The 27,002-nt window shown below is 47.3% G+C and overlaps 1 pseudogene; it reads left to right on the top strand.

Moving 5' to 3' along the window:
- The first annotated feature begins 1,391 nt into the window (after nucleotides 1-1,391).
- On the top strand, nucleotides 1,392-26,890 carry LOC144167966 (uncharacterized; annotated as a pseudogene).
- Nucleotides 26,891-27,002: the final 112 nt, after the last annotated feature.

Consider the following 27,002-nt stretch of genomic DNA (forward strand, 5'->3'; position numbering starts at 1 on the left):
TGAGGGCCTTGGCAATTGCAAAGGGAGACTTTGTCTGCATGGGCTCCTCTACTCCTTGAACCACAAAAAATCGTGAGAAGTTGTCACCGTTTTTTTGCAGCAGGTGCTGGGAGATGACTTCGGTCCGGGCCCTTTTCAGGGACCGATCAAGAGGTGTCTTGTTTTTAGCCATGTGAATAGCTGGTGTTTTTCGGTGGCCACGCTGGCCGCCCACCACGGAGCCCAACCAGGGGAGCGTGCAGGTAGTCACGCTAGCCATACGTGGCCACTATAACTTTATGAAAAGTGCTCTAGGTAGGCCATTTTACACAAAGTTAACCCTTGCCGCCTGAGGGTAAAAGGGAAAAAACAGGAAAAGAGTAGGTGACAGGACAGGCATGGAAAGATGACAGGACAGAAAAAGAGAGAGAGTGAGGGAGATAGGAAAAGGCGACTGGCTGCTTTCCCCAGGGCGGGTCAATCCTGGGGTACCGTCTGCAGGAAGCGGGGGCCAAAGTGGCGTGTTGCCGCCACCAGGGGGCCGTAAAGGTCCAAAACAACCCTGGCTTTGGCTCAGCCACCAGGATGCCCTTTTCCCTGGACACGGCTAAGCCACGCACAGCCGGGGCGTGGGTGGGTCCAACCCACATGGGCTCGGGGTCCACGGTGTCGCCACTACCGTCACCTTAAATAGACAAGGTGCCCCTGCGGGCTAAGTAGGGCGTTACTGGGAATATTTTGAACATGGTGCGAGCCGTACCCGTGATTTTTTGGACTTAATATGCTTATAAACGACTCCAGTCACCACAAACTGCGTGAAACAAGGCAGACGATATCACGCATTCATAGCGAACCCCTTTCACAACGCGCGCGCACTGACGTCACAGGTCCGGCGCTTTGGCGGAGTGATACACTACATGAGGTGGTGCCGTTCTTGAGTTGTACCCGAGTATAATACCACTGGTCAACGTAGTCCAACTTTCCGTCAACAATGAATAGTTAACAAGGCTTTCAGTAACTCCTCAGGTTAGAGCTTCGAAATAGTGAATCGTCTGTGAAGGCCTTGTTTCTGTGAGCCACTATAGTAATGTCAATCGTGAATGGTCGTGTAGGCCATAAGAACGCATGTAAACGCTAAGGCAATAAATTAGCACCCACTTTCAGGGACATTTATTTTTGGAAGTCAACCTGTGCAAAAGTTGACCTGATAACAACCCTTAAATTTGTGTTTCAAATGACACTGAAGTATGTTTGTGGCTCTAAATAGGCGAGTCCTTTTGGTGGAAGAGATGCCGAACAAGTGTGACATGTGTTATCCTGTCTTCACCTCTCATTGCAGGCAAAGACAAGCAAAAAGGCAGAGAAAGCAACAAAAAACAGCGGAAGCTAACATCCTTCTTCAGACTGCTGCAATGGACGAAAGCACCGTGGCAGACTTAAAAACGAGGATTTTGGAATTGGAGGCTGAGAACAGCGAGCTGAGGGCATCCAATAAGCAGCTCCAGGAGAGCCGTTGCAGCAGCGAGCTGCAGGAGCTGCGGTCCATCAATAGGGAGCTGCAGAAAACTTTGTGCCGAAAAATTATTTTCGCAGGTACGTAAACTATCTGTATGCATGGTGTATCATCACTGTTATGGGCTAAATTACGTGGCAGACTCTGCAGTTTCTGTCAAGCTTATTTGGCTGTAATGTGAACTGTTGCAGGGAAGATAGCACATCTGCAAACATGCACCAACCATCTGAACAGCCTGCACCCTCATTGAACAGGGTCTTTTCTTTGCGTGGGTGAAAACAAAGCTTAGCCCTGCAGCATGACCTCGTTAGAGATAATGATGATGTTTGTATTTTTATGGCGCAAGGCCGACTGAGGGCAAAGAGCACCAAAAGATGGTTAGTTCATTTGGGCGACATGAAAGTAAAAGTGAAGCATTACAGTTACGTGGCTTCTTTGTAGGCGTTTTGAGATATTGCTTTCGTATCGAGTTGTGAGCCTCTGTAGTGCCTTTTGCAGAGAACACGTAAATTACGCCCTGTTGAAAGCTGTTTTGCTAGATGTGAAATGTTGACAGAAATATATCGGAATGGACGGCCTGGTTAAATTCATAAAACGCCATTGCTATATAAAGTACAGAAACACGTAAATGCTCTGCATGTTGTGTAGCAGACTTGCTAATAATGTAACTAATTGGCCAACACAAGTTATTGGTCTACATTTTTGTCAGAGGCCCAACTGCGAAAGTGCCTTGTTAGTCTCAAAAGGACAAACTGCAGCTATGTAGATTGGCTTACTTGTTTGCGATTTTGTATGTGCTGCGCACAGTATCTAAAAACCTCTCTGTACGGGAGATGCCATTGGCTCCTTTAAAAACACAGAGGTTTATTAGAACTGAAAGAAAGCAATGTTTTTTCATGTATTTGCACGAACACAACGTCAATTTTGTCCCGTGATTTATGCTTATAAAACGCCTCTCTCGTTGTATTCAGGATCGAACAAAGCACGAGCTTTTTTTCTCGCTTTTGTTTCTTCAAATACCTACGACCTTGGCACGCGCCTCGTACTACTATGCCTGGGACGTGAGCCGCAAACCCGCTGCTCTACCCTCAATTTTTGTTGCCGAGAGCTCCCTGCTCAGCGTCAACTTTGGGGCCAGCTTCTTCCGAGAATGCCATTGACTACGTCGGCAGTGGTCACATGACCAGACAGTTGGGTCCCAAAAACCCAACGAGCTTCGAGTTTTCCACGCGGACGTCGCGCTCCTCAAACCTCCTCCGTCCACTCCTCACAGTGTTTTCTGTTCTCCCTGGCCTCCCTAGCTCTTCGGTAGTAGCCACTTCCCGATGGCCCACGTCAACCCCTCGTGTTGCTTGCCACTTCTTTCTTCTCGGCGCAACCACACTCAGGGCAATTCCTGTAGGCCGCACTGACGCCACGAGCACTCTTTGGGTACGTTTCTGCCACGACGTCGTCGTTGTTCTCAACATGAGCGTCAAACCTCACACTACACTAGTCAGAATTATTTGGTTAGATCTGTGTTTAATAATCCATTATCTTGAGTTTGTGTGTCTATATTAATGAGCTTACTATTTTAGCCCAATGATAGTCTTTATCAACATGTTTACTGTGTCTCTTTCTTGTTTTATTCAGGACTTGATGTCTTTTAAAGAGCGCGGAGGAGATTGTGCAAGGGCTTAGCTGCACAAGCTGTGGGAAGGGTGCCACTGGAAAAAATGGGTTGATTCGGATGCAGAATAGCGCGACCACCCTGCTGCTGCTGCTGCAAGGAGGGTGGTGCCTGCATCATCAAGTGCTTCACAAGCCACAGCCCAGGCACACAGCTCGGTCGCATCCCATCCCCAACCGAGACAACACTAATGAAGACAACAGTGCAGGCCATGGTTCTCAACGGCCTCTTTCGAACGGGGGGCCTGGAATTTTTGTAACCAGACCAGCCAACCCACCAGTCCAGCCAAGCGAGCAGCCGAGGCCATGCCCCTCAAGTTCTCGGCCCAGCAGTGAACCGGCTTCTCTGGCGACTATGTCAGCCACCCAGCTACAGTACACGTGGAGTGACCGAAATGTAAGCTCTTTCGTTCAATGTTTTCAGAGTGGCCGAGGACATGTTGAGGCGAATTTTCAAGGATGTAGGATGAAACCCGTAAATTACAAGGGGTGGAGCCCTTATTTGATAAATAAAGAAGCCTGTGCACAGCTCTAAGATGAACAAAGTTAATAAAACAATTATAAAAGGTAAAGTTGTTAAGACCCTTTTGTATTTCTTCCCTCTCCAACTTTGTTCACTCGCCCTCTTGCGGGCTCAACGAAGCCTAGGGCTTGTAAATTGACCCTTTGTCTTGCCTTGAAGGTACTTGAAGATATTAAGGGTATTTTTATAATGTTAGTCTTTAATGTGTTTCTATTATTACTTTCTTGAAAAGAATTTGCAAACAAGAACTTGCCATTTATAGAAATGCAGTCTGTAAAAAATGGAGGTTGTATACAAAACTCAGAGTATAAATTTGGCATGTACAATTTTAAGAACACCTGCTAGAGAAAGCAAAAACATTGTTAGCGCTCATAGTGCCTGTGGCATGCAGTGAAGCAGATTGTCAATTCCTGGCAGCCCGATATTAGACGGTCCTCTTGCAGCCGCTTGGTGGTTTTTAACTTGTTGTCGTGGAAACAGATCCTCCCCAAGCAGTGTAAAAATCTTGTAAATTGCCTTCTGGGTGCGCAGATCTAGTACAGATTTTCCTTACGTGTGGTCAAAAAATTTGCCAGCAGTAGTTGAAAACTACACTGAGGTGAACACTTAACGATGTTCGATGTCAGTTTATAATGGCTCATTTCTCAGAACTTGCATTCTGACTCTCAGCTGGAGCCCTAGTTGCAGCAATGAGGTGCAACGTGCTGCAATGGAGGCTGCTTTCACCCAGAACATTGCACACAACCTAAATGGTTCAGTAAAAAAATAAATTCCAGCCTTGCAGTGGAATGTAACCTCTTATAGAACGAAGGAGAATGATGCCGATAGTGTTTCAAATTTCATCAGACCAGTTGGAACCACCCCTGGACCTTCAGAAACATACGCACGAGAATAAAACTGGTCAGCGAACAGTGGGGGGCTTTATGGACCCATTTGAAACACTTTCCTTAACAAAAATAACCGATGGCTGGGTGTTTTTTCAACGTGCAGCTGGAGGTAAAATTACGAGGGGCATACTTTTTCCACAGAAAAGTACGAAAAAGGTACTACGGTGAATTTGCTCACATTTTGGTAACTGTGCAGTAGTGCTAATTATTTATTTCGCAGTGCAGAAATGAAACTGGGTCTCCAAGGATGGGGGTTGGATCCTAGTCACTGATGCCATTCTTCTGATGGTAGCGAAAACTGAAAAACCTTGTGTCAGGAGTTCGGTGCCTGTTGCAGGTCCTCACATGGTCTAATTACCCGATAGCTCTCCGCCACGGAATGCCTCATGGCCCAGGTGTAGCACCTTGAACTACAACTATATTCAAATGCCCCCTTTATGTGGGTAACCCAAGTACCATACCAGTGGGATAGACCTATTTTTAAGCAAACTTTTTCTAGATGATTGACTAGGTGGTTCTGGTCTGTAGTCCAGCAGTCTTCAATAGCACTGTCCTTCTCATCAGGTGTAAACTATTGCGGCAGTAGCTGCCCAAGAAATGCTGAAAATAGTGTTTCATTTTGCTCAACTTGAAACCATATTGCTGCGCTCTTTACGTAGGCAGTTTTGCTTGTTTTTCAAAAACAAACATGAAAATGTTCATCTGTTTGCTGCCTTCATGAGAATCACCACTGCTGAGGATTGGGCTTAATAAAATTAGGTCCTATTCGCATTCAGTAAAATGTTTCAAAAAGTCTTAAAAATCAATTATACGCTAATAAAGGCCCAGCAGCACCACCTCCGTTTTGAGTATGCGAAAACCGTGCATGTCTTAGGTGCAAGCATGCACTCAGGCCAAATTTTTCTATTAAGGAATTTTTGGTCATTTCCGCTCGTTGTTCTTGACGTGCTGCACAGCTCTTTGATGGGGGCCTTCAGGCACGTTTATTTGCCTATGGGGCCTGTATTTTAAAAACAGGTGAAGTATTTTGCTTGTGAAGACTGCTGGGTGTCACTGCTACTTTTCATGTTTTTGTATTTTCACGGCCGGACTGGAGAGGCGAGCGCGCGTTCCTTCATGCGGCTTTCGCTATCGCTTCGGACACAATGGGAGCGCTTCTCCACGAGTGGTTTCACTGCTTGCAGCGTGAGGGCGCAGCGACCCTGGAGTAGTTCTCGGCCGGGCGTTCACGCACGCGCTTGTTGGTGACGCCACTCTGACATTTTACACTGTGTTGTGTTGCTTGCGAAGTGCTGCCAGCAAATTACGTCATGATTTCTGTATCTTTGTGTGGACCTACTCGTTGCTTTGTCGTTATGTGGGACATGTGTTTCAATGCGAAGCCGTGAATCGGTCGCCACGGAACGGCCAGCGAGACCATGGTGTACTGTTGCGTACCGCACTGTAAGTCACAGTCAAGTAGGACCCCAGTCGTTTCCTTTAATCAGTTCCCGAGTGATGCAGAACAGGTCGCTAAGTGGCTGAAAAACATTTCGAGGCAAAATTTGGTTGTCAACGACAAGTCCGCGACAACTGTCGTTTGTAGCCGTTTTTCCTTTCCACTGACTACGTTCCCGGGTGCTGGATCAGAAATCTTCTACCTGGTGTTGCGCCAACCGTGTTCGAAGAGTACCCAAGCTACATTGCGCCGAGAGCCAAAAAGCCTCGTAAAGAGCCCGCATCCAGACGCTCTGTCCCTGTTGCAAAACCAACCAAGCAAAAAGCGGAGCCAGAAGGTGCGGTTGACATCTCGGAATCACCGGACTTGGGTGAGAAGAAACTTAGTGTCTGCACTCAAACAGCGAATAATGGCGCCCAGCGAATAAGTGCGTATGTTTCGACTATCGGCAGGCTTCGTAAAGAAGCTGCGTACCACCGTTCAAAATGTACCAAAATGCAACAGCAGCTCGACGCTGAAAGGAAAGCAAGCGCTTTCTATCGCGAAAACAAGAGGCTTGCTTCTGTCAAGAAAGTTGTTGCTGATTCTGAAAAGAAGGTGAAAAAGGCTATTTTTCTCCATCATGAATTGGACAGCTATGAGCAAACGCGACCGTGCTACCCAGAGGAGATAATCAGAGAGTGCGTCGTATGGCGCTTTGTTTCGCCGAAGGGATACGATCACGCTCGGACATCCCAGCTGCTGACGCTTCCAGCAAAGTGCACACTGCAACGGTACATGGCACAAAGCCCGACAATGACAGGGATGAGTGCTGCGATGAGAGAAAGTCTGGTTTTTGAAGCTTCTTTACTGGGCTCCAAGCAGCACATGGCAACGTTAATCATTGACGAAGCTAGCATCAAGCCGAAGTGTATATATGATAGAAAATCGGACGCAGTCTTTGGCTTGAGAGACAAACCTAGCTGTGACACACCAGGTGGCTCGAAGGAAACCCTCGAAAACAGGGTCCTGTGTATTGTGCTGCATGGAATCGCTAGCTCTTACAGAATTCCCTGCTCATACTTTTTCACCAAGAAACTTAGCGGGAGAGACCTCTTTGCTTGGACAAAGGAAGTTATTAGAGCTGTTGAGTCGTGCGGATTTTCGATTGTGTGCATTGTGGTGGACAATTATTCTGCCAATACTACAATGTTCAAGCTGATGGGAAGTAGCTGCCTATCGACTGTAGTGGAGCATCCACACGATTCCAGTCGGGTGATCCTCCTAAGCTTCGACCCATGCCACATACTAAACAACATCCGGAACCAATTTCTTGAATGAGAGCTGACAGACGGCGTAGGGGACATTTCTGGTGTATTTGTCCAGAAGCTATACGAGCACCAGAAGGACATGACCGTCAAACTGGCTCGAAACTTAACCAAGAAGCATGTATACCCTACGAACTTAGAGAAGATGAATGTCCTTTGGGTAAGTACAAATATTCTCTCCTCAAGTGATTGCAGGTATTGAGCACCTGCAAGAAAACAGAGGTGGTGACTCTACCCTCTACGTGTTCAGCAAATCAGATTCTACCATTCACTTCATGAAGACAATCAAACGATGGTTTGATATCCATGACACCACGTATGCAGGAAGCGACCAGAAGAGACCGATATCGAAGACATATGACCCGCGGTTGTTGTGGCTCAAACGGGAGTTCACCGCTTACATAGAAGCCATCCAGGAAAGCTCGAAAGCACAAGGAAAGGATGGTTTCACTTCTGAGACATTCGAAGCCTTGAACTTTACGACCAAGTCTACAGTCGAAACCGCACGTTTTCTTCTGCGAAATGGTGTCGACTCCGTCCTTACGCGGAAGCTGAACAGTGACCCTATTGAGGCCATCTTTGGGAGAATAAGGTTCATGTGCGGGGGCAATGACATGTTAGACGCAAGGCCACTAACGACTGCGCTTGATCACATCAAATCTGAGGCCTCAATTGGCAAGCTCACAACACCTCGTGTTGATGCTGAAGAGCTCGCTGCAGCTCTACCACAATCTCTGATTGAGGAGCTCAATCATCTTGCGGAATATCCAGTCAACCCATCACCCTCTGTCAGGTACTCTGGTTTGACTTATGTCGCTGGATACATAGTCAAGCTAATAAGTGACTTTGGGTGTGACGCTTGTTCCATTCTCCTCGAAACGCATGAGAGAAGTCATCCTCTGTACACGCTTCTACAGAGCCAAGATTCCAGCGGGCTGCACTATCCAAATGAAGAGTTTGTGGCACTGCTGGACAAAGTTGTGTGCTTTTTTGAGAAAGCTGTCGTGTACCTTCCATGCACAAATGTACTGGAAGTACTGAGAATCCTCATCCAGCCACATCTCGAAAACTCGCCGCTGCTTTGTTGTCCAGAAGGCGTCGACAACAGCCACGCGATAAGGTCTGCTGGCTTGATTTCTGAGAAATTTATCAGAATATTTCTGATCAACTACGCCCAGAAGGTAACAGAGAAGAATAAGCTCAGGCCAACAAGTTATGTGCATAAGCCACCCAGGAAGCACTTTGGGTTTAGATTTGGGTCCCAGGTGGGAGTGATTTCAGCAAAAAGGGTTGCAATCAACATTACAGTTCTTAATGGAATATTATTGAAAGAAGTGCTCAGTTTGTATGTTTTCACGCTTTCCTTGCTTACAATGCATGAATCATACCATTTCATAACGCCTGGTTTAGTGATACGAACAAGATAAACGAGCTGTGTGAAACATTCTATGATATAGCATCTCAAGTATGGATCTTTTCGAGTTTTAATACTCAGTCACATTGTACATATTCAGGCGGGCGCAGCCTAATGCCCGTCATGCAGTTTGTATTTTCGTTGTAAATAAAAACGTTTTCCCAAATGTGCAGCACCATCTCTTAATTGTTTGTACTGCCGCTGTTGCATCAACAAAACTGCCAGCACTTCGGATTACGGGCAATGACGCCAATCTAACTCTGTCGTTTTCTTCCGTGCAAACATCGAATGTTCCACGTAAACTTATTTGCTGACTCAGACCCATTCGCAGGCAAAATGATCACTGTGCAGTGGTTGAATAATTCATTGATTGTAGGGGTAACGCGCCGACGCAACGAAGCCAATAAGACGCGCCGTAATGGACGGCTCCGGATTAATTTTTATCACCTGGTGATCTTTACCATGCGCCGAAATCTCGTACACACGGGCGCTTTTGCTTTTCGCCTCCATCGAAAAGCGGCCACCGCGGCCGGGAATCGAACCCGCGTCCGCGTGCTCAGCTGCGCAACGCATTAGCCACTGATTCCCCGCAGCGGGTTGCAGTGGTTGAATAGAAAAAAGGGCAAAAAGTGTTAGTTTCAGCGCATGACAGTTAAAAATAGTGCGAGCATTCACCACCGAAGGAAGACCGAGAGTGCGCTCGCATTCGGCATGCGCAAACGGCAGCGGCGAACGCAGCCGGTAGCAGTGGAGCGGCTAGAAAGAGTAGTAGGGCCGCAGCGACACCACAGGGGTGCGGCGGGAGGCGGAACCAGCCGCATTGCGAAGGCCTATGAAGGAACGCGCGTGCGCCTCTCCAGTCTGGCCGTGGTATAATAAAGAACATTTTTTTCCTATCTTCGGTGTGCACGCTTGCTTTTCTTGCACAGATTTAAAAATATGTTATAATTTTATGCATTTTATTATGTTCTTGGTCTAACGTTTTTTGTATTTTCTGCATTTTGCGTCTACAGATTGTGGAGCTACATACTGGTTTAAACATCTTTGAACAGCAGGCTCTGCACAGCATTGAGTCAGGGACCACTGCAATGGCCCGGGTGCTCCTGACTGCAGTATTTACTCGCCAAGCCCTCCTGACGTGCTCGATAAAGGGCCAAAAGGCCAAAGGACTACACAAACCTGCAGTGCAAAGGCCACCACCCCATGGTGCACAAATTGATGCAACTTTTGGGCATGTAATTTTTTTCTTATTGTGTACCCTTCCGTGAAGGTTGAACCAAGGTTTGGGCAAAGGGACTATGATAATAAATTTGCTACGGGCTTTCAGCAGCTCAACATTTTTTTTCAGAATGACGTAGTATGCAGGCACTTTCTGCATTTTGCGTCTACAAGTTGCATAATTACATACTGCTTCAAACATCTTTGTTGAACAACAGGCTTTGCGCAGCATTGAGACAGGGACCAACACACCCACTGCAATGGCCCAAGTGCTCCTGACTGCAGTATTTACTCGTCAAGCCCTCCTGACGTGCTCGACAAAGGGCCAAAAGGCCAAAGGACTACATAAACCTGCAGTGCAAAGGTCACCACCCCATGGTGCAGAAATTGATGCCATTTTGGGCATGTAATTTTTTTCTTATTGTGTACCCTTCCGTGAAGGTTGCACCAAGGTTTGGGCAAAGGGACTATGATAATAAATTTGCAACAGGCTTTCAGCAGCTCAACATTTTTTTTCAGAACGACATAGTATGCAGGCACTTTCTGCATTTTGCATCTACAAGTTGCAGAATTACATACTGGTTCAAACATGTTTGTTGAAACACAGGCTTTGCGCAGCATTGAGATAGGAACCAACACCCCCACTGCAATGGCGCGGGTGCTCCTGACTGCAGTATTTACTCGCCAAGCCCTCCTGACGTGCTCAATAAAGGGCCAAAAGGCCAAAGGACTACACAAACCTGCACAAACCTACACAAACACAAACTATGCAAATAGTGTGTGCATGTTATACCAGAGCTATAGCACAGAACCAGTCTTGTCCTTTACACAGTAGGTGACCAGCCTGGCTCTTAGTGTTGCTGTCGGAAATTCTTTTCTGGTTACTTTTTATTCGCTATAAGATGGCTAAATCTGGTGCTTTTTGATTCCCAAATGTGCCACACCACTGAGTACAATTTTTTGTATGTACTTTAGAACGCCCGCCGCGATCCAGCCTGCCGCGAGCCAGCCCACTGCGAGCCAGCCCACCATCAGCCGCGGTCTTGTAAGGTACATTACAGTAGTTTTACCTTTTGCAAAGCATTAGGTGTTTGGCATTTTCCTAAAGTCTGCCTTGGTTGTTTCGCTTTACATCCTTGATGCAGCTTTAGTGCCACCTCCGGTTCCTACCCCTCACGCTGCCACACCCCAGAAGAGTTTGGTGACGTTTCTGAGACAGGTGATAGACGTGTAAGTAGTTTTGAATAATATTTGATACTTTCACTAGATCCACCTGGGGCATTTCCTCATTAGTTGATATGCATTATATATGTCATTTTATGTAGTGTGATTTTTTTTCAGTTCGACCTGTGTGGTGGCATTTATTTCGAAAGGATCAACCACCAAAATCTTCCCAAATAAAAAAGGCGCGATTATGGTGCGCGACACAGCCCAGGTCATTTGAGGCCTTGACGTCCTTGCACAGCGAAGTGTTGGTGGCAAGCTCACTCCCAACAGGCGTAGGAGCGACAGTGTGGTGTTCAGGCAGCTCACACCAGCCAACGTCGACGTCGTCTACGGTCAAGACCTTACTCTCAAACCAGTGCCTAGTGATCTTGTTCCTAATAAAAATGTTTCTGCTATTTTATATTTTTCAGGCTACCTTAAACACTAGGCAACACTGCACAGCGTAGACGTGGCTGTACAGAAAAAAACTCTGTGCCACGAATACTCACGAGCAAAATTCAGGATTTAAAGAAAAGGCTACAGCTACAACCCCAACTGCTGCAACCCAAACCGCAAGCCCCGAACACTCAAGCGCCTTTGCACCAAGTACCACCACAAATACGCAAATGCGGGCAGTCACGCGGTCAAATAAAGGATCGAACAAGTCACTGACCTTAATTTTTATTGCAGCTAGGCTGTGCTGTGATGTTTTATTTAGCTACAAAGATATATTGGTAGGCTGGAAAGCCAAGAATGTCTAGCTAGAAATTGCAATAGTGATGTCCGGGTGATCCATTATTGGAAGGAATATAGCGCCCAATTTTTTTACACATCATGGTTGAATGCAGCGAAAAAATGTGCATTTGCAAGCCCCAAATGAGACAACACAGGGCAGCGAGTTAACCTGATTTGAGACAAAGGGGGATTGTTGTATTCTTGCCGTAAACTTCCTTGGTGGTGAGAAAGATAATTTCAGCACAATTTTATTCAGCAAAAAAAGAAAGCAATGCAAGCATAGTTGATGTTATGCTGCTAGCTGAATCACAGTTTTCCTGGAGGTTGGACGCATCCACCACTCTGATGTGCTAACAGCCAGCATTTTGACATTTTGTTTTAATGATAATGCTTTTCTACGCTAATGGCATCAATGTTTGTCGAAAAGGACGGATAGAAAAATAATCTGCACGCCCAAATAAGCCGGTGCTTGTAGTTGCTCGATCCTGTGCAGCCAGTGTGGGGCAAAAGTAATGTTGCCAAAAGGGTTGTGCTTTATTTTACCATGAAGAGTGAGCTCAGCTGACTATCATTCGAATAAAAAATGCTGTGTCTTCCTCACTTGCATTCAACCGTGACTGCATTTATTCGTGCTCACAGGTAGATTGCAAGTGATAACCCGCACATTTAAAAACCCTCAATTGTATCAGTTTATGGCTTTTTAAGCAGTGTGTATGTCGGTGCGTGCGTGTGTGTGTGTGCTGCAACCTGGGTGCGACACTAGTGCCCCCAAAAGTATACATACGGCAAGCGCAAACACGCTTCCTCTTTTGTCCTGCACACTTGTGTGCTGCTGCCAAACGATATTGGTGTCAGAAGCTAGATGGAGGTGCCGTGGCCACAGCGTGGACAGAGGGACAGAAAGCCCGGGAGCCGCTTCAATTCATCGGAAATGTTGCGGACAACTGGAAGCTCTTTAGTCAATCCCTGAATCTTCCTCATGCTGGTTAAACCAACGAAAGAAAGAAGTGATGGACAGAAGACAGAAACGCTGCTGCACGTGGCGGGAGAACAAGCTGTGGAAGTGTACACTGTTTGGACTAGAGGGTCAGCCCACGTTCGAGACTGTGCTAAGCAAATTCCACTACTGTTCGCCTAAGAAAATGAGCCCTACGAGCGCTTCGCCTTTTTACTCGAATCGGTTGCTGAAAGCCCAGACGTGTGAATTCAGAAACCTAGCTGACTCCTTGATACGGGACCAAATCTTGTATGAAACTGCAAATAAGAAGCGCCAACAAAAACTGCAGCCTGAAAAGGATTTAATTATTGAAAGGGTAGCTGACATGTGCAAGACAGACGAGTTAGCGACCAAGCAAAGCAAGCTGTGGAGCGAACAGGAGCAAGCATTTCACTACGTCAACCAGGGCTCTCCAAAACAGAGTACATAATCAACACGAGCTCTGATCAGACAACATTGTATCAAAGACGCGTACACGTACAAGGGACCAACTTGCCTGGCAAAAGGTAAAGAATGCCGCAAATGCAAGAAACGAGGTTACTTTACAGCGTGCTGCACACGGTAAACTGTCAACAAGATTCATGAGGAGCAAACGACTGAGGACGAATTCGGCGCAAGGCAGAGCCCAGGCCTGAGTGGCCCACACCCCCTAATGTAGGAGGTGTTGACGTACAGTTGAAGATTTATAAAAGGGCACAGGTCAACCTGTTGCCAATTTTGCGCTAAAAGCAAGTAGGACGAGAAGAGCCGCATCAAAAGAGCCCGAAAATCCTGCACAGCTACAAAGGAGGCGTAATCCCGCACGTGTCTAAAGCGCCGTTGTTGGTGGCCTGCAATGGAAGAGAGCAGATTGTTGAGTCCTCTACAGTCATGAAGTCCCATAGTCCTGCCCTTGGTCCTCGCGCCAGTCAACTCTTTGAACTTTCAACTGCTTTTCTGCTGTCACCTGCATTAAAAGAGTTTGAATATCTGGAGGTATTCCATACTCTGGCGTGAGTAAAACACTGACCACATCGTCCTCAATGACGGTGTCTCCCGTACTGTACAAGAAGCTCGCCGGGTACCCCAGGCACTGCTACAGCCTCTAGAGCAAGAGCTGGGGCAAGGCCAACATATCCGAGAAGGTGCGGGAGCCGACAGACTGGCCAAGTCCCTCGGACATTGCATTGAAGAAAGATGGGCAACTTGGGATTTTTCTAGACCACAGAGCCATAAATTAGTGGTTGTAGCGAAGACCTCAGCTGCCTAAACTGGGGGTTATCGAGGTTGAGCTGGCTGCTGCAGAATGGTTCTCAACTCTGAACGTCAGATCAGGTTTCCATCAGATCCCACTGGATTCCTGAACAGCAAGGCAATGTATGTTCGCCACTCCCTTTGGAGGGAAGCGGTATCACCGACTGCCATTTGGCATTCCCTCAGTTCTGCAGGCTTTTCAGAAAACAAGGCATCACATCCTACAGGGACCACTGGGGATTAGAGTATATGTTGAGGATGCTCTGGTGTGGCACAGGACACCAGCTGAGCATAACAAGAGCCTGCATGCAGTGCTGAAGAGGTCCAAGGAGCAGAGGCTCATTTTCAACCTGAGCGAATGTAAACTGGGCCTGAACCAGTTTCTTAGTGATGTTATCAGCAACAAAGACATCTGTCCTGGCCCCACACTGGTTCAAGGCATATATGACTTTCCTCTACCAGCTACTATGACGGATGTGCAGAGGAGCTTAGTGTTTATCAACTATTCTGGAAAATGCCACCGTAGCCTGTCTGTGGTACCACCCTGATGTGTGATATCAGGCACGACGTAATCTTCAAATGGACATCCATGCATTAGGCTGAGTGGGAGGCGCTAAAAGTTCATTTGCGCTACGTCCTGTGCTGGCGCTGTTTAACTCGGAGAAGCCTCTAAAGATGTCGTGCCGCCTCTCAGTACGAACTTCAGGCTGAAGTTGCACAAAAGCATCCAGAAGGATGGCCGCCAATTGCTTATGCATCCACGGTTCTCTCTGATGCTGAAAAGTGATACTCGCAAATTGAGGAAGCCTTGGTGGTCACATTCGGTCGCGGAAAAATTAATTGAGTTGTCTATGGTCGACACGTTCAAGCAGAGACAGACCATTAACCTCTCACTGCAATCGTGCAGGAAAGTTTGGGGAGGTGCCATCCCGTTTATAACGCTTTTTTATCAGATAATAAGGTATCACTTTAAACCACATTATGTTCCTGTAAATCAGCTGGTGGTACCAGACGTACTCTCCAGGCACCTATTTACAAGCAAGGCTGGCAACCCTGTGCTAATGGAAGCGGAGATGCATGAGATCGAGATGCAACCCTTCTTGATTAGTGACACGACAAGAAAAGAGTTGTTGCTTTGCCTCCAAATGACCAACCACTGACTCGGCCATACAAGCTTTTTGCTCGTGAGGTAGCTCCTGTACAAAGGTAGCTCCTGTACTATTCAAAGGCACCGAGGTGGTTGTTCCTAATACCATACGCAGAAAAATACTTGGCAGAATCCATGATGACAATCTCGGCATTAACAAAGTTCAAGCCAGAACCGCAAGACTGGTCTTGTGGCTTGGTCTCAATACCGACATTGCAACCATGGTTCACAGTTTTAATATTTAACAACTGGCCTACCAGAAATGGAAAAAGGCCCTGCGTTTCCGAAAACTACCTTACCTGCCTTGGGCAAGGGTAGAGGTGGATCTCCGAGTATGGTGCAATTCCTACGTGATAGTATACGATGCGTTCTCCAACTTTGCTGAAGAGCGACTTAAGCCCGTTCTACATGGAGCGCTTTCGCCTGCGAATTCGCTGATGCAGCGCCGCTCGTGCGGCAAAACCACCTTTTTTCGTTGCTACGGCAAAGTGCCAAACATTTGAAGCGGTCGAGCAAACGCCGCTCGTGCGGCGTGTGCAGCGTAGAGGGGCCGGACCTGCGGCCAATAGGAGCACAGCTCGGTAAACATCGGCACCACCTGCACGCTTGGAAACCAGATGGCGTTGCTTGTATGAGCGCGACAAAAGTGCGGGCACACCAAAACAAATGCACGTGCGTTAACGACACAATGTCCTGCACCGTGTTCAATGAGTGTTTGATCGCTGAAGTAGAAAGGAAGCCCCATCTATGGAACACGCGGTCGGAAGATTACCGCAATGCTGCGCTGCGAGACAGCCTGTGGGTGGAAGTGGCCGCCAACTTGCAAGGGTTGGAGCCAGGCGGTAAGTGCGCTTGCATGCACGTTTTGCATGCACGTTTCCAGCACTAACTATTGCGTTGCGCACAGGGTTTAGTTTAAACTTTGGAAAGGTAAGGCCGTGAATAAAGCAAAAGGCGGAATTAACGAGAATTTACATGTGCCAAGAAAGCGGTCGCCGTAGCGTCAGCTTTTGACGGCAACGTTTTATTGGCGTCGGTTTCCTCGCTATGTCCTGTAATAAAGCGATGACATTCAATGCAATCGGTGTGTGCGCTATACGCAATACATAGCAGAGAAATTGCTCGTTGTTCATGTACTTTTAAGCTTAACCAGAAGTACTAGAAAACAAGCGTGAAGCAGCCGAAGCATCAGTCTCGTGCGGCTTCGGCAGCAACATGTTTTCGTGGTTAACGGCACCTTGCCCTTTTTGGACATCAGAACAATTCTCTATTTGTAATTTTAACACACTTTTTTGTGGTAACGTTGCACCGTCGCATGTTTGCGTTCACTGCTAAATAATTTGCAGCTTCTCATGTTATCAATCACCTGTTTTTTTTTTCTTTTACTAGTGACACCAGACAAGGTATTCCAACGTTGGCGCAATTCGCACGACACCTACAGAAAAAAGCGACGCGAGAAGAAAGCTGCAGGCAAGAGCTGGTCTAAAAGCGACCCCAAAAAGAAGAAAAAAGAATGGCCACGTTTTACTTTGATGGAATTTCTGAAGGATACCATGGAAGAACACTTGTACGTATATTTTTCAGATTATAATGCGGGATGCAAATTGTAAGGGGTGCAAATTGTGCAAATAAGGGGTGCAAATTGTGAAACACGTTCTCAAGGAGACGTTACAGTATAACAAACAGTTTTGACTTGGCTTGCTGAGTTACAGGTCGGCACCACTGGAGGACGGCCAGTTGCTTGGCAAGCTGCTCAAGGGTCGGCACATTAGGTCCCGACTTCCTGACATTGCACCTAATGTCGCTCCCCAACCAATCAATTTCGAGCAGAACGGCTACTGCGGAAGGCATCTGCATTCACTGCAAACAGGAGACGTGTTGCGGCTAAGGGAGGGTGGACGTTGGGGCAGGAGGGGCCGTGTGACAGGAAAGTGGTTACACAGTCAAGGCTGGTCATCACAGAAGATGGACAGGCGTTATGATGCAACAGGATGCCCCTCCTTCCTATCCACAGTACCTTTGTAGAAGGTGGCCCCGCAGAGTGCTGATGATGATGTTTGTAATGGCACAAGGCCAGCTACGACAGAGGCTGGCCCAGGGACATCTGAAGCCCAAGTTCTTGATAACATGTAGTACTGCCCCACCATGCCTGAATCCCAATCTTCTTCAGCACCAACACAAGAGAGAGAGAGAGAAAACATTTATTGACCAGTCACCGACCTTGGTCCAGGTCAGCTAAACGAAGGAGGCTGAGGTGTCACTGTCTTCATAGTAGTCCAGAATGTGCTCAGAAATCTTCTGGACATAAAAGTAGAGATTCTAATGGATGGCCCTTATGTCTCTTCCGGGTGGGGGAGCCAGCCAAGTCTCCAATGAGGTGATGGGGACAGAGAGAGGGGAAGGTTCGAGGGTGGCAGTGCCCATAGGATTGATAAATAGAGGGGTGAGCGTTGCAAGAAGTGCAGGTATGGGGACCGACGCACTTGCGTATGCCATGTAAAATGTGGTGAGATGGAAGGGAGTGGGTATGAGCCTGGCGGAAAATGATTTGGGCACGAGTGAGATGCACGTCGCGAAAAGGGTAGGTTTGGCGGGCGAGGCGATAGGAGACTAGAGTGAATTTACGGGTCGAATGGACGGAGGATGGTACAAGATTGGCCAGAGCATAGACAGACCTGGGGATAGACCTCAGGAAAGCGCGTTTACTCTTGCATTGCCGTCCATGCTGGCGTGGCCAAGTACCCATACCAGGACAGAAGTGAAAAGGATAGCTTTTGAGCGTGTCAGTAACTAGGTTAGAAGAGAAGGGGCTGACGGCTCGTGTTCGCCGTAATCGTGGTAAAACTTTTGCTATTGCAATCCCACTGTTCACATCACTTACTAGTTATGGCTTCCCCGACGATATAGGGTTGTGCGTTCGTCATTCGCATGCACTAGGAATTAGTATAATAGTCTGTCTTAGAAGTGCAGCGGCTCAGTCACTTATATCGGTTGCCGATGGATCACCCGCACACCCGATGAGGAGGCCACTCACCTCAAGGCTTGTCACGCTAGGGATCGAGAATGAAGACGAGTACAGAGAGCCAACACAGACCACGCGGTCATAGAGAATGCTGCCCAAAGACATCAGTGGGCGAAGTAAAGGTCGTTGCAGCAGCGAAGAACCAAATCGGCTGCTATCATAGACTAAAACGGTTGTAATGGTCGTGAAGTTTGCGTACAGCTTCGCTACCTTCAAAACTTCCTTGTTAGTGTGAGCTCCCTTAATTTTTTTATTCTACAAGTTGGGAGATAATCCAGCTTGACTTACTGTACTTCAAAAGATCATAAGTTAATGTTTGCTTTTCTCCTTGTTTCTATGGTTGAGGTTAACAGGAAGCTGCCATCGGTTTTATAAAGTAAGTTGCGAGTACTTAATATTTCCGTACCGCACGCTTCTCTCGACCATCTGTTTAGCCTTTTGACGAAGCCTAAGTGTCATAGCGAAGTTTCATGGCGAATCAATTCACATGTTTAGAAGTGAATGTGATTAAAAAGCAGAAGGAATGCGAAGTTCGTAAAAATTCCCAAACAAAAGAAATTCCTTCAGTTTTAATTTCTGCTGTACTGGTTCAATTTCGAAAATGAGCATACCAAAGATATACTAAGGCAGCTGGTGCGTACGCCTACTCCACCACCACCCAGCATAAGAGGGCCCCATGGTGTCGAAATGCCTTCTCTGGTTGTCTGTAGCGGCACTTAGTTCCTGTGCGCATTTAAAGAGCAACAGGGTGCACTTTCTTTGTGCCTTTTTTGGCCGTGCCCGTTCATGTGCACGTGCCTTGAACAAGAGAACTGTTGCGTACCTGTGCTACATGAGCATTTGGAGGACCTTCGAACACATCCCCTCTCGAGTGAACTGCCAGTTGCAGGAAAAGCCACCGAGTCACTTGTAAATTGAGCCAATGGAGAATGCAACCTGAAACTCTTATTGAAAGAAAAAAAAATTGCTTTAAATGGACAAGGCTGCACTCAATTGCTGGAAAGGTTGATACTATTTTAGCAGGCCTGAAATAATGATTATGGGCTGGCATACACTGTTTGCATGTTGAGGGAAAATGATATGAACGGCCCGTGCCATGTGTTATCAGCGTCTTAACTAAAACAAGGAATGTGGTGGGGCACAAGGGTTACTCAACTTCTTAGCAAAACTGCACCAGCTTCTGAATGCATATAGTGAAGGGAACTCTCACGCAATGCTCACAACAAAGGGTAACATTGAGTTGCTTTTAATGCGGAAGTGTTACTTTGCTAAAGGGGAGGTGGAGGGGGACTGTGCACCTGGCTAGTGTCCACAAAAGCCGCGTCTCACAAGCACATGTGTTTGTGGCCTCTCCCACCGGTACGTTTTGATGCTGGTGAATGGCTTAGAAATCACAGCGCGTGAGTTGAACGTTATTATAGGGAACACCAGCCCAGCACCGAGTGAAGGGAATGCAGATTCTGCGGCGTATGACTCATTTGGCATCTACAAAGGGAGTGTGCTTGCAAATGCAGTCCTAAATTGGCCTGGAGTTTCCACTGCAACACAACTTTGCAACGCTTTGTTGTAACAACAACCTGAGCCAAAATAAACTTCTAAGATCGAACCTCTTAAGAATATGCTTAGGGATCCTCTGCAACTTTTGTGAATGCACCACTGTCACAAATTCTCACACTTTGGCCTGTGGCAGTAGCACCATGGCCTTTCTTTCTTTCGTCTTGTCTTTTTTTGTGTGCATTGCTGTTTTTTTGCAAGCCATGAAAATTGACTGACTGGACATAAAGCATTCCATTTAACTGACAGTAAACATTTCACATTTTTGCACACCTATATTATGTATGTGTTGTGTGCATGTATATGCAATGTATGCATATTATATGTGCATGCGCATATGTCTGTGACCTCCAAATGTGCAGGTCATGTCTGCTGATACCCCTGAAAGCCTGGAAGAAGCCAAGCAGGCGCTCCACTCCCAGCAACATGCAGGCTACGTCAACTGTGTAGACACTTTCACTGCACTTTAAAACAAGGGGCCACAACACGAACAATTATTCTGAGGCTTCCATCAGCATTTTGAAGGACATTGTGCTGAGTCGCACTAAAGCCTACAATGTTGTGGCCCTGGTGGAGTTCCTCGCGGTTACATGGGAGAAGTACTTCCGCAACCGAAATATTGACCATGCGAACTCGCGTGGGGCAGGGCACAGGCTGCTGTACGAGAAGCTCCTCAAGCGACTCTTAGAGACTGCCAAGGATCGTACAGTATCCTGTGGAGACGGCCCCTACTTCGTACCAAGCGGCAAAGAGGACGGCACGGTGTACGACGTCACCTCCACCATTGGGCTGTGCACATGCCGCTCTGGTGAGCAGGGTGCATTCGGCAAACACCAGGCGCGTGTGCACAAGCTGTTTGGTGGGAAAGCCCAATGCACCTCTGCTGACCAGGGAAGGTCGGCACGAGCTCGGTAGGCTTGCACTGGGGGATGCGTGCCCTGGAGCCGAGTTCTTTAAAGGACTGCACGAGAACTCATCAGAGCCTCAAGCTACTCCTGCAGAGCACTTTAACGTTGAACAGCCATTGCAGCCCTCAAATGGAACAAGCTGCAGGCCTTCAACCAGCCAGGAAATACAGGAGAACAAGGTTTGTACCACCCTGCTGTTTTTCTCCAAGGCAGCCAAATTGCCCGAACTATTGCGCCACAGTTTCGCAGGTGCATAACTCGTATATTTCCACTGGTAGTTTTCAAAGGAACCATGTGGAACCTTTATATCAAACCTCTGTAGAAGAAAATCCTGAGTATCGTGGGGTAACAAGGCATCGTAATTGTACGCCTGCAAATAAACCTGCAGGCTTACTCAGACTCCTTATAGCGATCCAGGTATTTCTGTTTGAACTTAAAGAAGCCTTTGTTAGTGAAGTCAAAGTGATGTCGAAGGCTCATTTCTATTTACAGTGTAGTGGTTAAGGGAAAGCAGCAAAGCATCTAGCTCATTGTCAGGGACATGATCGTGACTTTCATAATCCTCAGGAATATATTGGACTTCATTCGACCAATTGTAACAAAACTTCAAAAATGAGATGGAGACATTGTGGACGACTACAGTATGCTCGACGCAACTATCGTTCGTCTCAAGTCTGTGCGCGAACAAATCGACACTGAGTTCTGCAGCTGGTTTCACATGGCCGAAGAGCTTGCTAACTCTGTCGGCACCGAACTCACGAAGCCACAAGTTGCAGGCTTTCAGCGTAACTCCGCGAACATACCGTCGTTGGATACGAGCGAATACTACCGCCGCAAAGTTGCTATTCCCTTTCTCGATTATGTGATCCAACAGATGAACACTCGCTTCCCCAAAAGCGACCGAGTGGGGTTGGCGCTGCTCATGCTCTTGCCCTCCTCTGCTGTTGGTTCAGCCAACTTAGAGAAGCTGAGAGAGGACTTGCTCTTTTGGGAAATAGATCTGCCGTCACCATCGTCGCTCAAGATGGAGCTGAAGGAAAGGCACCACTTTTAGACGCGAGACGAATGCACTGACCGGCAGCACAACATCAGCAGTTTCATCAAGTCCACTGATGAAGATGTATTTCCGAACATTAAGACCCTCTTACGAATTGGCGGGACCCTACTGCGTACAAGCGTCGAGGCGGAGAGAAGCTTTTCTGTGTTGCGCCACACAATGACTTTCACACGATCAACAATGACAGATGAACGGCTAGCGGGCCTCCTGCTGATCCACGTCCACCAAAGCATGGTTATTCAACCAGAAGAAATCTCAAGCAAGTTCATCACAAGACATCGCCGCAGGATGTTTGAGAAGTGTCTCCTTTACGATTAAGACCTGATGGGAATTGCCACTACCACCGACGCACATATTTGGGTAGCGTTTGCTCTGGCGTAACCGCGAATTTTTTTCTAAGTTCCCCGGGCCTATGGTTCCCATGGGGGGGGGGGCGACGGCGCTGTCTGGCCTGTCGGTCTTTTTTTTCTTTTTCTGCCCACTCCAGCGACGGCTCTGTCATTATTTAATGGCTAGAGCCCCTCGGGCTAGGCTTCCGCCTCGGAATGAAGGGGGAAGGAGGGGGGGGGGGGGGACTTAGAAAAAAATTCGCGGGTACGCAAGAGCAAACGCTACCCATATTTCTAATTGTGTGAAACTTGTGGTGAAACCAAGACAACTGTTGAAAAAGTGACTCTTCCATCTGCTTGTTTCAGTGTTGTGCAGTGAGTGCCTTTTTTTTGGCCAATCGGGCTGGAAGGTTTCGAGGGCTGCTCAAGCCCCCTGGCTGCGTTCTCATTGATGTGCCGCATCCAGGCACGCCTCCACTTGTGTTTACACGTTTCATGTTTGTGTATTACATTACTTTAATCATTTTAGCAATTTCTTTCAAATGTCGTGCTGTTACGATTTTCGATATTAATAATAAAGTAACCGCGTGGACCTCCACTGTCCGGTATTGAAGTGTAGTAACGGCTTTGCGACTTTGTGAACTTTTGAGCACTGTGTGAGCGCCACATTTCAACACTGAAATCATAAACCACTTTTGTTGTTATACATACATGTGTGTGTTGTATACTGCTTCTTTTTAGTACGTCTATAGGGGCACTAAAGCGCTCTGTAAAACCGTCTATTTACGGATGTAATCTGCATGATCTAAACACTTCAAAAATTGCGGAAGACGGCGAAACTGAGCTCGACTAGGTTAGTAAAGCTTTACTCCAAAAAAGGAATCATGTATCCGCCCCTGGACCATACAGACGTACAGATATAGCTATTATCAGGCACAGCCGCCAAAGCACATGGTTGGGTTGGACAACGTCCGTTTCCTAGGACGCTGCACTAGCCGCATAATAGGCGGGTTTATCGCAAGCGGGAACGGTGAATTTTGGTGAATAGACAAGGCTACTATCCTCCTCCTGCTCCCAATAATAATAATAATAATAATAATAATAATCACTGAGAGAAGCCGACCCCCCCTCAGAAAAAACTTAGATCCGCCCCTGGATTTGACAGGACAGAATTTACTACTAGTAATTTTTTGTGCCACTCGTGTCGTCCCTTAAGTATTTTCTTAGATGGTTAAGAGAACTTCTTTTTACAGGTTAAAAGTGTGTCACTGTTTTAAAAAGCTGCTCTACATCACTGCTGCTCGCCAGGTGTAGAAAAGATGCTTTGGCGTGTCCAGCAGGAAAGGTCGCATGCAACCACCTCATGGCTGTCATCAGGACCATCATGCGGCTGCAATAAAAAAGGCTTTTCGGAACCCCCTGACCGGCTGTCTTGCACAGATCTGCCCCAGCAGTGGCAAGTACCCCACGGCAAGCAAATCAAGAGCCACTCAATTCAGACGCTCAACTAGAGAGGAGAGAGAGGCGGTGGATTGGCGCTACCGAAGTTGGCCCGTCCCAGAGCGCCGTACTTTCCCACGAAACATACAACAGCAACAACATGACAAACAAACTGGCAAGAGGATTGCTTGCGCTGGAATAAAAGAATGCCTTTGCGAAGGCACTGCTCTCAACACAGTTGCTGCAGCACTAGGAAACACGATATGGCCCTGCATCTATTTTAGCACCATTAAGCTATCAGCAGTTCCTCTAGCCTCATGGGTTCGACATTAAATTATACAGCATGTCATTGTGTGGTCAAGGCCCCACACAAAGCTTACCAACGCTACCTTTCTTCGCGTCCAGCCAACCATGGGTTCCACCCCCACATCTTGCTCGAGATGGCATTGTGCAGGTAAAGCACTCACTTGTACTTTTCAATTCAATTTTTAAAAGCCTTACTAACTTCAACCGTGCTAGTGTTTTCAGTATTCAAAGTACGTGGCCTTGTGCAGCTATTTCAGGAAATTCTGATTCGAAAGTCCCGCCTTTTGATATTTTGTTTCACTGTGTAATGGTCTTAGTTTTTTATAGTTGCCTTACGTCTTCTCAGTGCTCCTCCTAGCTTCGAGACATGCAGTTCTGTCTTTTTGTCAAGCCCTTGAAAGTGACACGCGGCAGCAGTCAATGAGTACAACGTGGCAGAACGAGAGACGTGTGCATTTGTCGTCATCAAAGTTTGGCACTGTGCTAAATCGGTAGGTGTGGTCGACGAAAGTGTTGCGGAACCTGACAAGACCAAAGGATCCCTTAAGGGTTCCCTCAATCATGTAAATACGATTTTTTTCTTATAAGTTCATAAGTAACAATTCCTACATCTTAACATGCAGTACTTGTAGCAATATCACATAATCAGGGGTGCTACAGCTGCGCCAATTGCGCCATTTTGATACAATTTCATATTTTTGAGCCACGCTGCTCCAAAACCCAGAAATTTGTCGAAATCGCGCCACGCTGCGCTAAAATGCTCGACTAGCCGCAAAATTTCTTCATTGCGCCAATTTTAGTGGGGAATAAAGGCTGCGTTGGCAACCTGCGCGGGTCATCATCCAATCCAATCCAGTCTGATCCAGTCGCGCAGACATGTGCGGGCGGGTTTGGTGTGGACGCCTGAGAAGTTCCTTTTCGCCGCTTTTTCTCCCCTGGCTGTAACGCTGCTTGCGGTACATGGACATTATACATGAGCAAAGGTAAGCACCCATTCAAATTCAAAGCTTCGCGTAAAAAGCATCGTGGACGTGCCACCGTTGTATTCGATTTAAATATTGCCCAGTTGACGAACGCTGCGGACGTTGTGTGCACTGGGGAATGGAGCCCGGGTCAAGTCACTTGTAACAGAGCTCCACGAATTAGCGTGTCGCTTACATCCTAAAATTTTAATACGTACCTGTTCTTAACTTGCTAAGAGCTAAATTCAGACTGGCCTAAATTGCTGAACTTCGGCGCGAGTGTGCTGACGGTAAGGATGGCAAAAGCACGAGGGTTAGCATAATGGCGTTCACGAACAGACGCGCCGGTGCGGCTTACCGCTGACATCTGCCGCGATAGGCATCTTCAGCTATATGTTCGTTACCGCGTGTGGCATAGCTTTGTTGCGCTGCTGTAAACGTGCTGCGCGTATTTAGTAGGCGACAACCCAAACGTGCTGTTCTCTGCAACCTGCTTGTGCGGACCGACATGGAGTGTGCGGCGCCTGCACTAGCGAAAGCAGCTCTCCTGCGCTGCATTGACCCAACAGATTCTCGTACTATCCGTGCATGCGGTCACGCGCGGAGCAGTTACTAAGAACATTCGCACTGCAAGCGCGCTCATACGGTGCAGCAACCGCTCCGGCAGTGACGGCGTGAGCACGCGGCGAAATGCAGCGCGTTTTAATTAAACAGTGCCGGTTGTTGCAGCGTCGCATTATTTCATGTTGCACTGTGTGTGCGCGCGCGTGCCTGCATTCTAGCTTTTAAATGGGCTTTTCCTGTGTTTTTCTTCCATACAGGGCGAAGTACAAAATTCAGTGCGTCAGTGCTGAATGAAGTGGATTGCAACAATGATGCGATCAGCAGGTGGTGCAAACCAGGCATAAAGGACACGGATGCTTTTTGCATTCTTTGCAGTGTGACGATCTCCTGTGCGCAGCATGGTACTGCTGCTGTCAAGCGGCATGCAAGCCAGAAAAAGCATCTGGAGGCAGCAGCAAAGCTGAGAGACCCAAATGGTGTGCTACTAGCTCCCAAAACTGTGCAAGCCACGATAGATTTTTCTCGGGGAGCACCTCGTGCCACATTGCAAGATCAAGTGTGTGAGGCTGAAGCCATATTTGCAATGTCTGTTGTCTCAAAAAGCATTCCCTATGCCTGGGGCAGCACTGCTACGGACATTTATAAGATGTTTCCCGACAGTGATGTAGCCAAGAAATTCAACTGTGGAAGGGCCAAGCTTTCTTACGTCATCTCCGATGGGCTGGGACCCTTCTTCAAATCTAAGCTTGTTGCATAGTTGTGTCGGCCGAATGTTTTTTCTACCCTTGTGATTGACGAAACTCCAAAGCCTGAGCAGCGTGTCCAGCAGTTAGATCTGCTCATGCAGTACTTTTCAGAGAGTAGGCAGCAGGTGGTTGTTGAGCACTTGCATTCGTTCAACTTTGGCCGTGCTACTGGAGATATAATCGTGGAGTGCATAGAGGATGCCCTCGCTGAGTTACCAAGACAAGGCCTTCTCTGTTTGTTCAGTGATGGGCCTAATGTTATGAAGAGTGTGTAGTCAAAGTTGAAACAAAAGTTGAACCCAAATCTTGTCGACGTTGGCGACTGCACTCTGCACAAGGTGCACAACGCATTTTCAAAGGGTCTGGATGCATTTTGCTCTGATGTTGAGCAACTTGTGAGAGATGTGTACTACTATTTTAAGCATTCCCCAGTGCGTTCCGAGGGCTTGAAAGAACAGCAAGAACTCTTGGGGTTAAGTCCTCATGTTTTTCTTCGACATGTCACCAACAGCTGGCTGACACTACAAGATTCGCTAGCCCGTGTACAAGAACAGTTCCCTGCTTTGCAGTCTTTTTTTGCAGAGAAGAGCCCTGCTGCGCGGCAACCAGATGCCCAGACTCAGCACAACAGACTTGCTGCAGCTTTTTTTAACAAGACTCTGTATGCAAAAGTGCTGTTTCTAAGAAATGCTGCGGAACTTTTCACAGGGTTTCAGCGCTTGTTTCAAAGGCAGTAGCCACTTCTACATGTCCTTCATGATGAGATTCTGGCATTGGTGCGACGAGTTTCGAGCCGAGTTTTACGAAGTGAAGTGTATTCGAGCAAGAGTGCAGAAGAGCTGGCAAGAC

Source organism: Haemaphysalis longicornis, unplaced genomic scaffold, assembly GCF_048455015.1.
Source record: "Haemaphysalis longicornis isolate Haplotype H1 unplaced genomic scaffold, Haemaphysalis longicornis Haplotype H1 scaffold_2, whole genome shotgun sequence".
Lineage (NCBI taxonomy): Eukaryota > Metazoa > Arthropoda > Arachnida > Ixodida > Ixodidae > Haemaphysalis > Haemaphysalis longicornis.